Source organism: Ambystoma mexicanum, chromosome 10 (genome assembly GCF_040938575.1).
Source record: "Ambystoma mexicanum isolate Mex_15411 chromosome 10, UKY_AmexF1_1, whole genome shotgun sequence".
NCBI lineage: Eukaryota > Metazoa > Chordata > Amphibia > Caudata > Ambystomatidae > Ambystoma > Ambystoma mexicanum.
Window position 1 is genome coordinate 1550800552 of NC_090932.1, and position 13942 is coordinate 1550814493.

Consider the following 13942-nt stretch of genomic DNA (forward strand, 5'->3'; position numbering starts at 1 on the left):
CATCAGCATTTTATAGTTGTGTTCCATCGTGGAGGTGAACACAGTGCCGTGGAAGGTGACGTTATACATTTTCGCCCATTCTTCCTCCGATGTCTCCTCCCCCATTAGGTCCACCCAGTATCTCTGAAACACTTGTCTTCCCGTCAGGGACGGTAGGGTCATAGCTCCATATAATTTAGATTAAATGCCCCTCCTTGTAGGTGACAAGTCTAGGACTTTTTCAAAGCTAGTACGCTCCCTTACCACCGACCCTCCCTCTTCGAATCAAACAGTATACCTTTTACCCTAATGTACTCAAAAACCAAAATGTAATCCTTCCCCAACCCCTCCCTGATAGTCTACAGATCTAAGAATGCCCCCTCCTTCAATAACTGAACCACCCTATCTAGGCCGCCGTCTGACCACCTCTGTGAGAATCTCAATACCTGGGTCGCAAGGTTGAATGGGGGGCCACATACCAAAGACAGCGGTGAGGGCCATGATGAAAACATTCGGTTAGTCCCACTGTCGCGCCAGACCGACCAGAGAACGTCCAATGTGGGGTGAGTTCTAAGTTTCCCCAGGATGGATTTGAGCGGGGACCAGAGATAGTCCCTCACCTTTAGAGGGTGAGCCTCCAAATCCTCCAAATAGGTCCAATAGGTCCTCATTTAATCTTTCATGTGCTAGAGCATTACTCGTAGTTGGGCAACCTTATGGTACAATTGAATATCAGGAAATCCAAACCCGCCCTGTCTCTTGGAAGTGTAACAGTCACCATTTTCACCCTCGGCATTTTATTTTGTCAAATAAATCGACAAAGTTCCCCCAGTAGATCAACAAAAAATCTCTCCGGGAGTTGACTCAGTATAGCCGCAAACAGATAGAGGAGTCGGGGGAGCATATTCATCTTTACTGAGGTCATGCATCTGTACCAGATTAATACTAGAGGGTCCCATCTTTTTAAATCCGATTTCAACTTCTCAAGTTAGGGATCATAATTAGCTGTAACAATCTCTCCCAGTAACCCGGTAACACGAATACCGAGATATTGTATGTACTCGTGTTCCACACTCATTCCCAGATATCTCCGCTCCGAGTCCAAGTGAGAGCTTCCTTTTTGAATGGGCATAATACATGACTTTTCCACATTAATTTTAAGACCCGAGAGGTAGCTGTATACCAAGATTTGTTCCATCCGCGCTGGGAGCGAGTGCTGTATGTCCATGAAATAACCCAATTTATCATTTGCGAAGAGCGATAATTTACATTAAATCTCTGTTACGCTCACCTGGTTCCACGGGGAAGCCACCCAGCAGTTGGGACTCAGGTATCCTTCTCTGCGGTTCCCATGTGTGACCGGCGGGAGGGTTCTGCCTGGAATACAGGTAGGCAATGTTCAAGACTGGGCAACTGGGGTAAACAGTCTCCCACCACCCCGTATACCCGCGGCCTCACTGGACCTCTCCTCACCTTGTTTTTAATGCAGGTGTGTTCTCCGTCCTGCCTTCTTGGCAGGGGCGCGTTGTGCTTGGTGGGCGTTTGCGATCGAGTTACTTCACTGATGCCGGCCCGCTTTGAGTCTTTCAGGTAGGTCTTATTGCTGTGCTATATTATTGTCCTTGCATGACTTTTTGGTTTAACTAATTGTCACGCTCACCTGGTCTCCACGGGGGCGTAGCACGTGGCTGCACGAATGATGTCTGCGCTGGCATGGTGCTGCGTGATTGGTGATGTCGCTGCAACTTCTCCCTTGTTATCACCCTCCCGAGGCTTTGGTCTGCAAGGTCAAAATAAGGTATAAGCGACTGGGGAGGGAGTTGAGTTGGACCCACCTCCGCCACCACCTGATGCCCTTCTCCGCTTGCTCTCACCTTGAAGTTTTGTAAGGTAGGCTCTCTGTCCTGCAATCTAGCAGGGGCGCGAATGACACAGTCTTTCCAGGATCGAGTTACTTCACTGATCCGATGAGCGATTGCTGAGTCTTGGAGAGCTTGGTCAAACAGGTAAGTCTCTATGCCAATGACTGCTTGGTATAAAGTCTTTGAGTCTTTTATTTGCTCCAACTCCTTTTAATCAGTGTCTTTGTCTTTACTTTCAGGCGCGACTTCGAATGGATTTTTCATGAGGGTTCAAATGGACTTAGAGCGCCGAGCAGATGTCCTGCAGGTGAGTGGAAGCGCAAGAATGAAGCGCTGTAAGTCTGAAGTATTGTTTTTCCTTTCCGTGCGTGACTAACCTGTCACTCTTCTTCTTTTGCAGAGGCGACGCAGCGCTGGAATGAAGAATGGAGGAACCGCTCCGAAGATGCTCCGGAAGGATGCTGAACCCGAGAGGACTCTTACAGACAGAACGAAGACCGTCCCCTTCAGCCGGTGCGAAGGCCCGGGAGCGGCTGAAGAAGCTGAAGAAGCAACCGATGGAAGGATGCTGCAGGTAAGGCTTAGCAGTTGTGCTGACTTGTTTTTCCTCTGTCTTTTTCCCTTCCAGGTACCGATGGATGAAGTCCTGGACGGGCGTGGCTGTAGAAGTTCAGGAACAGAACAGACACGGCGAGCATTACGCTGCAGGAGTGCAGAATAATGCAAAGCATGTTCTGTATGCAGGGCGTGGCTTAAATAGCCTTGCAAGTAGTCCCAGGTAAAGTAGTCCCTTTAGCACACTCTGTTCTTCGAATAAAATAGTCCCTCAGCCACACCCTGAGGAAACAGAAAGGCTCAGCCTGGCTAGACTGGGCAAATAGTTCCACATGATTTATCCCATATTATGAGCCTGGCGCAAACCAAACGGTGCCAGGACTGAGTCCAAGAGGCTCTGGGGGGCTTGAAAAGCCCTTATGGGAGTCGCTGACTGGGGGGGTCAGAGGGGGCATCAGATCCATGGAGCCTTTAGTGTGAACCATGACACTAATGTCTTTTCTCTTCCTTAGGTGCGCGGAAGCCCAATATGTGGCATAGACTGAATTGGGTCTCGCCTGTAAGTAATGGCGTTTTTAGAGCACCTTGATGCGGTGAGTAGGCGCTAAACGCAGCGCTATGATGCCTTGCCTCTTGCTAACCTGTTGTCTTGTCTTCCCACAGGTCGCGGTGCTCACCCGGTGCATGTAATTCCTGAGGCGATGCTGGTCGAGGAGTGGCACCGTTCATTAAATTGTAAAAATGTCTAATGCCTTGTTTCTTTCTTTTTTGTAGATCCGTCGGTTCGGGAGGAGTGCTGGTTCCAGGATGCTGATCTCAAGAGCCGTGGACAGATAACAAAGAAATTACAGGTAAGTTGCTGCTGCTAACAATGTCCTTTTTCTCCTTTACAGATGCTGCTCTTCCGAGGTTCACGGGTGCAGCTGAACCCGGTGAGCATCACGTTGGAGAATTGCAAAGTAACGCGAAGCGTGTTATCCCAGTCGGGTGTGGTTTAAATAGCTTCAAGAAAGTAGTCCAGGTAAAATAGTTCCTATGGTACCACACCCAAAAATACTATACCGCATAGCTTGGTTCCATGTTGATTGACACTGAAATAAAGTAGTTCCCAATACAAGTCCTTTATAAAGTATGAGCCTGGTGCAAAAGGCGCCAGGACTCGCCCCAAGAAGGCCTAGGCCAAGGATGCCTGGTTTTAGTGGAGACCCTTCCTGGTCCATGGGCTTGCCAGGAGGTCTTCTGGATGGGGGTCATGACAGCACTCCCCCCAAAGCCCCTCTCAAGGTGTTCCTCCTGTCCGGCCCGGGTTTAGTTGGGAGATTTCGATGATAGTTTTTGATCAGATGTGGCGCATGAACGTTTTCACAGGGTTCCCAGGATCTATCTTGGGGTCCAAATCCTTTCCAATCAATTAGATAGTATAGCTTCCCCCTTGAATACTTAGAGTCCAGTATGCCTTTAAGTTCGAATTCTGGTTCTCTGTCAACAAGAATGGGTTTTGGTGGTGTTCCAATCCGTGTACCAGGCTGCATTGGTTTTAAAAGGGACACATGAAATACCGGGTGGATGTGTAGGTTGGATGGTAAATCTAATTTGTCGGCCGCTGGATTAATAATCGCCTTGATGGTGTAGGGTCCTAAGTACCTGGGTTGAAAGGTTTGGGTTCCTTTGATGGGTATAAACCTGGCGGCTAGCCAAACCTTGTCCCCTACTTGATAGTCTGGGCCTTTTTCCTGTGTTGGTCGGCAAATTGTTTTTGCTTGTCTTTGGCGTGAATTAGATGTTCTTGGGTCTTTTTGAAAGCCTGAGTGATATTGGTGTGAAGGGTTTTTACTGCTGGCATTTTCTCTCCATTCTCAACTGGTCTCATTTGATGTTCGGGTCCTTGCTCCCTCTTTTAGATTTGCAGTGTCTCTTAACTAGGCCGGGTTCACTCTCCTGCCTGGCCTCTCTTTCTGTCTCATTGGGGTGCTCTTTAATCCCCTTCGTCAACTGGTCTCTCTCAATTCGTTTGGGTCCTTGACCCCTCTTTGAGATCTGAAATATCTTTTAACTAGGCCTGGTTCTCTATCCTGCCAGGCCTCCCTTTTAGTCTCTTTGGGGTGCTCTTTAATCCCCTCCATTCCCAACTTGTCTCTTTCTTCGGTCCCACTGGGACAAGGAAGATGGCTCTGCATGTCTTCCCAACCACAGCCTCTGGGGTCTCCCTGTGCCTTGCTGGTCCCTCTCAGTGTATATTTGTACTTGGTCTGTGAGGGTACTGGTCCTCTGCAACACCAGCAAACTTCTGTGGCTTCCCCTGAGCTCTCACGGTCTTCTTACGGTTCTCGACGGCTCCACCACACTGGCATGTCTCCGGGCATCTGGTCTCGCCTGGACCTCTTGAGTGACTCCGGTTCTGCCACTGGACGCCGGTTTCTCCTACAATCAGACAATCCGTTAAGTCGTGGTTCTTCCCCGGCTTGTCATTCTCCACCTCTCTGCTCCAGGCATTCGGGTCAGTTCCTGGACCTCTCCACGGTGCTCTGCTCCCTGGCGGGAAGCTGCTCTGGGGCAGGACAGACTTCGAGGAGAGTCCTTTGTCAGTTTGTATGCCCTGATTACCACCCCCAGGAGACCTATTGGGTACCGACCTCACAACCCTGGCCCCATGGGAAGGGTGCCCCACCTGGGTAGAAGTGACTACATTGAGGTATTCATCACACCATGCATGCACAAAATAAGCTGCAAAGTATAGCTGCAGGCTGCATTCCACAGGCCATGGTCTCAGCGTAGGCAGGAGGGGTGTTTATTTCTAATTTCTTCTGCCTTTCTCATTAAAGACCATACATGTTTTATTTAATGCCACACAATCTGCGCAGCAAAGGTACTTCGATGGCTGAGGAATTAAACGCTGAAAGCTTCTACACAGGCGTCTACGAAGGAAACAATTACTGACTATTCAATATAATATTCAATAAAGATTGTGGGAATGTGGTGGAAAGTAACAAGAAGTCATCAGAGTCTGTTGATATAGACAATAACTTGCTCCTAGACCTATGATATAATTTTCAGAAGGAGGCTTGTGCTACAGCCATCAACAAACATCAGGTCTGAAGAGAGCATGTGTGGTAAGACAGGTGGGGGAACCTTGAAATCCTTATCTTTTTGCCGAATTTGAATGTGAGCGGGGTAGATCATTCCACACAAATTACCTCCACACCCTTGTACTTGGTTTCATCATGAAACTGTATGCACTGTAAAGGTGTCGAAGAAGGAGACTGACACAAAGGTGGCATGATTTTGGCTATAGACTTTTATTTGGGACAATGGAAAAGAGGTTCTCGCTATCCCTAAATTCTAAGAGGGGTTTCCCTGCCTCAAAACTAACACTAAAAGCGTCTGTCAAGATGTCCGTCAAAGTATAAACCATTGTCCTGCATCAAAAACCTACTTCTATCCCTCACACGCTAAAACGAAAGAGTAAACTAACATAAAGTTCCATCTTTAAGGAGAGTTGCTCCTTTCTCCTGCTTCTGGATTGTTGCTTAGCCAAAATGTTCCTTCAAGTATAAACACCAGAGAGAATGACTCCCTTCCCCTGATATGCAGGTTTCAAAACAGTCTTTCTACAATGTTCTCTCCAGGAGAATGGCTCCCTTCTCCTGGTGTGATTCTGTACACGTTCCAGTAGAACCAGGGGGAATGACTCTCTTCCCCTGGTGTCACCAACCTGACTTCCATTTCAGGACCAAGAAAATGCCTCCCTTCTCTTGGTCTGTTCCTGACACACAAAGCCTCTCTACTTCCACCTTGTTATCAGGAGCATGACTCCCTTCTCCTGGTATTACTTGATATTTGGTGCTTTCAGACTGATCCACGCTTTGCCTTTGTAACTTGCTGTCAACAATGTCCCAAATCTTCTTAGGATCACAGATCCTTCTCTTGTGATTAATGAGCGTATCCCTGCCACTATGGTGAGCATGATTTCCTATCTGCTTTAATGTCTCTTTGTTGGGGTCCCAGGCTCGTTTTAGCTCACCAGTGGTTTCCTCTTTCACACTGTCTGTGATTGACAGGGTCCCACACACTTCCCTGGTGGTCAGTGCACTTATCTCTGCCACTGTCTTCAGGGCAACTCCCTCTGGTACTTGCTTCAAGGTCCCAGGCCCTTATCTTGTTTTGCTTTGGGTTCCAGACACTTATCTTGTTTGGGTTCCAAACCCTTACTTTCCTCCCCTTTTTGCTAAAGCCCACCTAGTTCACTCTCCTGCCAAGGACTAATACAAGGAAGAATACTCTTATCATCAAGTTTGATTAAATTGCATTCAGTATTTTCAAACTAGCCTGTAGAGATATCATGTTGGATATATGAATTCACTTGGCATTGTGGCCCTATCAGGAAAAGATGTACAGCTTGCATAAACAGTAAGAAGGTAAATCATATCAACCATGCGCTCATCGCTGACCGTATACGGTGTTTACGTTGCAATACTAGAGTCAGTATTAAGGACCCACTCCTTCCAATGTGTTAGGGAGAATTCTCATTCTATGGCTAATTTCCCTTACCTATAGAGTCCCCCAGCAGCTTTGCTGGATTTGAAGGGTTTGTTTTTTTCTCCTGCTAAGAGTGAGACTCTTTTTCCCACTCTTAGGCATATTTGTTATGTGTATCTAGGCTATTTTTTGTGTTTAATGTCTATGGGGTTTATCTCACCCTAATCGGAACCATCTTTATCCACATGTGTTACACAGCACTCTCAGTGCAGTGACACAGGGGTGTCGCAGCGACTCCCAAACATAGACTCCATACCCTGGGACTGACTACTGTCTCCCAGGGCATGTAAAGTCCCCAATGACTTTACTAGTCACTCTTTATGAACAGAACAAGTACAACCCATCTTACTATGGAGGTACTGGCAAGGGTTAATAGTTTTTCTCCTATGTTCATTTACGAGAGGGTACCGTACAGTCCCTCTCTCAAAAGTTTCTGCCTGGTGGCAGTGGTTACTACCAAAAATATTCGACCGCAAATATTTCCCTATGGGTTTTTCCCATTGTTCGAGGCTACCACATTTACTGACAGCCTCTAACATACCGCTGGTTTATTTTTGTATTAACTTTACTCCGGTAGGTTTTATTTGCCAGAACTTTTATATAAATTCTTTCTCGTGTCTTTCTCTAAGATCCTAACCCAGGTCGGGGATCCTTTGTTCGTCCTTTTAGCGGGCTTCTGCAAAGAAGCCCTCCTTTCGGCGTCACTGAGTCTGGGGTGGACCCATTGTGTGGGAGGGGGAGTAGGCCCCCTGGACAGGGATGCCTCAGCAACCCATGTCACACTCTGCCCTGATAGGATGGAGGGTCTCCCGCCAGGATGACCACTCCACTGTGTGAGTGACAGCTAGGCTGTATGATGGGGATCTTTTTGCATAAAAGCGTGGTCCTGAGGACTGGAAGAGCAAGACGTCGCCACTGGAACTAAGAAGCCGAAGAGGAGCAAAGCCAAAGACACCTGCACCAACTGAACCACCGGTGAAGCCCTGCTGCAGCGTCTCACCACTTTTCTCCACACAACGAGAGAAGATCTTCATCTGTAAGAGCCTTCTTCCCTTGAGCTGGTGGGGCCAACCAGTTTGCCAATCGCCTTTCCGGACCTGCCTTGGTCGAATCACCAGTGCCCTGCACTCGGAGACCGGATAGCCAGGCAGCGTCCACTCAGACCGCGATTTAAAGGAGCGTACCTTTTATTTCGTTTGGCAGCACCGCGGCTGGTTTCATCCCTGGGCAGTGCAGTAACTTGAACCTTCCTCCACGACGAGAGTCTCTCTTCCTCTGCTGGATCTCCCAAACTGCAGGAACTGCCAGGAACAACCGCCACCACAGGAGCCTCGTCTACATTTTAAAGTACTTTGTTCCGCCAGGCCTCCCTTTTCGTTTGGTACTGCTAAAGGTGTTTTAAATCCTTTACCTACCTGCTGGGTTGGCCACCCCTATCGTCTAACATTGTCTTTCGCCTTCTGCAACCACCCTTTCAAATCGTTTAACAAAGACTTCACTGCATCTACAAGAACATTTTGCTCCTAGGCTCTTTGCCCTGTACCACTGACTCTGGCACAGCCCTATTGACTCTGGTTAAATCTGTTACAACTGCCTTCTCTAGATTGCTTCTCACCTAGAAATGTGTTGGTGCACCTTACTCTTATAACCACCTTTTCCATCCCACTTTTAAAACTTGTGAAATGCCATTTTGCTCGGTTTTCACCTCAGTATTATACATGCTAAAGTACCGCTTGCCTAAACTTGTTCACAATCTTCTTGGGAAATGTTGCTAGGGTGCCTAAGAGTATATTCCTGTATAACTTGTTCTTTCCCTCCCTTGTGAGAAATTGATAGAGTGCCATTTGTGTTTGGTTTTCACTGTGCCGTTTTGCTCAGTTTTCACTCTTGCTCAAACTTGTCTACAATTTAACCAGGGAGTTGTGTATACTTTTCTTGACTGCTTTTTAACTTGCTTTAATAACTGTGGTTAATGTGTTGAACTAGAAGTGTGTAAAATAAATATATATATTCTTTTTAATACAAATCTTTGGTCAGTGTTTCCTTGTGCCATAGTATTGTAGTCCTATTGTGTAAACCCTGAATACTGCTCGTCTCCCTCTTGAGATAAGTCTGACTGCTTAGCCACAGCTACCAACTAAATCTTTGTGGTACAGACTGATACCAAAGGGGGTTTATTGCTCATACCTGTAGTCTTAATCTTCTGTATTGCTCCCCAAGGGAACTGCACAGGATTCTACCTAACACAATGGAAGATCAGATCTGAATTGTTTTTTATAACATTTATTGTACATGGGATCAAAATGACCTTATACAACGTAATGTACATAATAAAATTAATAATCAGTCAAATGTGTATTCACATTAATTTGAACTGAAAATGTACTGTATTAATACCTCAGACAGATTAAAATTGAGAAAAATTAAAATATTTGAGCTTTACTCAATTCAAACACTGATTAACGAACTACACATTGTCTTCTGCTCTATCAAAAGTACTTAGGTGAACTTGGTTAAAAGGTACAGGACATCAATTAAAAAAATCGAAATGGCAGTCAATGATCAAAACACTGGCTACTAATGACTCAAAACAATGTTGGCATCTTGCCAACAAAATCGGACATCTCAAAAAGAGTTACTCTCCAACTGTGTTGATGAGAACACTTTGTTTTCTTTCATTAAGAAAATATATTGTAGACAAAAGCATATCCACAATAACGCATATATAATGAATGACATATGTGATCTAAGTGGTGTGGCAACCAGAAGAAGGTTTCAGACGATTGTGACTCATGATTCAAGGGTTTTATAAAAAAAAAAAAAAAGATCAAAACGCCTACCTTGCCCTATTTCTATGATGGACAGGGTCGGACTGGGACAAGAAATAGGCCTGGGCACCTAAAACAAAAGTGGCCCGCCCCTCACCTCAAAAAAAGTGGCCCTCAAACCCTATCAATTCACAACTTTACAGAAAATGATACTTATGTAGGGTTTCTGGTGTTTGTTGCATGTAATGTTTTGTGTAAATGCTTGAGAAAACCAGTGATAACATTCCTTTTGTTCTTTTCTTAAAAAGACAACATCATCATCTCAGCTAAATCCTATACCTATTTTGCAGAACCAGAATCAAGGCATGTCTACTAATTGCCAGGCTCGGACTGGCCTGTAGGGCAATGGGCCCAGGGCCGAACCAAAAACACACAATTTTGGTGTGGGCCACTTTTCTGGCAAATTTCGTCCATTTTGACGAGTTAATTCACTCTGAGACTAGTAGTTTTGATCAGTGTTGCTGAATAAATATTCTTTAAAAACCACAATATGCATCACACTTTATTTTTTTTAAACTCCCCTTTGGTTACAAATGGGATGACTAGCCATTTGCAACTCTGGGCCACTTTTTCATTGGTGCACGAGACAATTGTATGGCCCAGTCCTAGGGGGCTAGAGAAGAGGGAGGAAGAACACATTAGAGCACACTGTGCATGCAACAAAAAACAAGTGATGGCGGGAACCAGGGGCAGTAAGAACATTACAGAAAGATGCATGGGGATGAGGATGAGAGGGAAGGGGACCTGGGGTCCAAATGAGCATGTGGTGTAAAGGTGGGGCAATGGACATCTATAAGTGGCGAGCCAAGCACGACATTGCATGGATACTTACACGCAGGGCTGGACTGGGAACTAAAAGAGGCCCTGGAAATAATTACTAGGGACCAAAAGAGGCCCTGGAAATAATGTTCAAAGTGGCCCCATATGACACATTTTCAGCAAGCCTAATGCTTTTCCTATGAGAAAATTTGGAAATGCCACACAAAAGAGGACCAGGGTGCAGAGGCCCACCGGGAAATCTCCAGAGTTCCCTATAGGCCAGTCCACCCCTGCTTACACGGATCTAACCGGGCCAGGGCACTCCTAAGACCTTAGTGACTGGTGGCACAGTGTATTTAAATGTTTGCATTCACCAGTCTTTGCGTGCACTAGGCCCGATGCTTAACGCTATCAGAGAAGGAACAGGTTTCTAATAAGACCACGCTCGCTTTCTCTCAGCAGTTATCAGGTTTATACCAGGGAAAGCCATTCCATCGCCTCCTGTTAATCTTGTGCAACGCCCTCTATTAACAGCCCGTGGTATTGCATCGTTGTACGTGTGCTGCATGGTTAAGCTTGTGCAACGCCCTCTATTAACAGCCAGTGGTATTGCATCGTTGTACGTGTGCTGCCTGGTTACGTTTGTGCAACGCCCTCTATTAACAGTCAGTGGTATTGCATCGTTGTACGTGTACTGCCTGGTTACGTTTGTGCAACGCCCTCTATTAACATCCAGTGGTATTGCACCATTGTACATATGCTGCATGGTTAAGCTTGTACAACGCCTCTCTATTAACAGCCAGTGGTATTGCACCATTGTACGTGTGCTGCATGGTTAAGCTTGTGCAACGCCCTCTATTAACAGCCACTGGTATTGCATCCTTACAAGTGTAGTGCAGCAGTAGTGACACTTTGTCATGCTGGGCACCCCACGTGTGTAGCTTGATGCCAAGGAAGATGGCAGCGTAACCGAGTGGCTCCTGCTCCATCCAGCGCTGTAAAAAGAACTATCCGTCATATAGGAGGAACATGCCATAAAAAACACAGGTTTAACAATTAAAGGAAGAACATAGATAAAAAACACAGGTTTCCGGGGGGGAATGCCCAGCAGTCGGAGTCCTGGGCCTCATGGGATCACGGCCACGATGTAAGAAAATGGCGACGCACCAGTTACCGGTGTGGAATAGCATGGATCTAAAATGCCGGCGCTTCCATGAGAACGTGTGAAGATTGACATCAGGAGAGCGCAGGTAGCAACGGTTCCTGCACGAGACGCTCCCAGTTCCAGGAGGGCTCGCAGGCGAGTGGGCATGGCCTAGTCCTTCTTCAATTGCCGTATAGAAGTACGCGGCATGCAAATTTAGTATGCTCGTTCCCACAATTCCCGGCGCTGTCTGCTCCGAGCCAGAGAGACGAAATAAATAACCGAGGAGCGTTTTTAATGCGTGTCATAATCTTCTCTATATAATACTTCCGCAATTGTAATTTTGAAGATGAGCATGTTTGTCACCCTCTCTTACATAGGTGGTAGTTATGATCGGTTGGGTAAATTACGTAGTGTTCGGTAGCTTTGCGCAGTGGCAGTATCGTAGCCAATGAGGTTTAACCGAGGCGCGATTATTGCTTATTGAAAACTTTACCCAATACCCCGCCAAGGTGACTTGAAATATAGTCGACTTGGTAATTTTTGACAGTCTCCACGGAGACTGACCTTTCAAAGTACAAAAATAGATGTATTATATCTGGGTTGCTCATGACAGAATTTGAACGCTGCCTATCCATATTCAAAACAACCTTAATGCACGATATGTTTGCCAATTAAGGATTTCAATTGAGCTCGTTCAGTGTCGAACATCTCCTTTTTATAGTTAATAGATGATAAAAGGTGAAATTAGGGGAGCGCTATTAATTGTGCTCTGAACACGACATTGACCAGCCATGACTGGTGACGATTTTAATTGGAGGGGAGTACATTTTCCCAACGAAAATGCAGAAGCGAAAAAATGTAGCGAGGGAGCCTGAGCCAACCACATGTGCTTCCAGGGATGGTAGTGCCACTACTAGAGACATTATTTTTTAAATAATGGGTTAAAATGGTACATTCTACAGGATGCTTTCTGTGAAAATTTGTGTCAGAATCCACACAATTTACATTTGGTTTTGTAGGGTAACACATGGAAATTGTTTTAAAAAATGCATCTTCCCAATGCGCCAAACATTGTATATGTTAAATGTTAAAGGTATTTGTATCGCGCACCGTCACCAACGGAATTGGTCCGCAGGCGCTCAGGCAGATCTGCAAATGATAAAGGTGGGATGGTTTAGTAAGGTGAAGAAGGGAGTAGGATAGTGAGAGGAGTGGTGTTCTGTTGGCAGCTTCAACTCGGTATACACCGGGTGCTGAACTTTGGTGCGGGTATCGGATCGGAGTCAGTCCGCGCGTGCTGTTGTTCCGGCTTATATGTTGTTGCAGTGTTGTGAAGTGCGTGCGGCTTGTGCGAGAGATGGTTGTGTGAGTTTTTTGAGTGAGATCAGTATGCAGAGTTTGAGCTTATATTGGTTAGTGGGTTACCTGACCTTTTCCATGCTAACATTCACAGTTCTGTCTGAGTGTGGCACTTGTTGACCCTCACATTCCCATCTATACGCGGCGCAGGCCACTGCCCAGGACTCCATCCAGGTGTGGCCACGCCAGCACTCACACTCCCACCCAGATGCGGCGCAGGCCAGTGTCTAGAGACCCGTCCAGGTGTGGGCATGCTAACATTCACAACTCTATCTGAGCGCCACGCAGGCTGGTGTTCACAACTCTAGGTGTGGCACATGTTAGCATTCACGTTTTTCTAGGTGCGGGCATGTTATCCTTCAATTGATCCTATCCAGATGCGAAGCAGGCCAGCGTCTATCTAGATGCGTCTGCCGGTCTGGATGTGTTCGTCCGTACGTACGAGTGGGAGTGTCAATTGGGCTTTCGTGTGGGTCTAGGTATGCGGTCAGTCTCTGCAGCCTTCCTTTGTGGCTATTTTCCATGTGTCTTATGCTCTGTCGAGTGGTTGGTTCTTTGGTTTGAGTGTTTGTCCAATTTGAGAGTGGTCGAGGTTGGAGTTATTTTCGTCATTGTTTTATTTATTTATTCTAGTGCGTCTCCGTTGTGGTTATGCTTTGAAGAGCCATGATTTGAGGAGTTTCCTGAATGCTAGGTGGTTTGTTGTATTTCGTATATATTCTTAGGTAGGTCATTCCAGGTTTTGGGTGCCTAGTGAGAGAAAGACGATCCTCCGAGTTTTTTTCTGTTGTAGGGTTTTGGTTCCAGGCGTATGTCGGTGCTTGATCTTAGTGTTCTTGTCGGTTGGTGTAGGTGTAGTTTGGCGCTTAGCAATTCTGCGCCTTGTTTGTGTATTGCTCTGTGCGTGATGCACATGG

General features: G+C 46.2%; 1 non-coding gene across 1 annotated transcript; it reads left to right on the plus strand.

Moving 5' to 3' along the window:
* Window positions 1-12085: 12085 nt before the first annotated feature.
* LOC138496258 (U4 spliceosomal RNA) lies at window positions 12086-12225 on the plus strand. Its single transcript, XR_011277787.1, has one exon. It is a non-coding gene; the product is annotated as a U4 spliceosomal RNA (small nuclear RNA).
* The last annotated feature ends 1717 nt before the right edge of the window (window positions 12226-13942 follow it).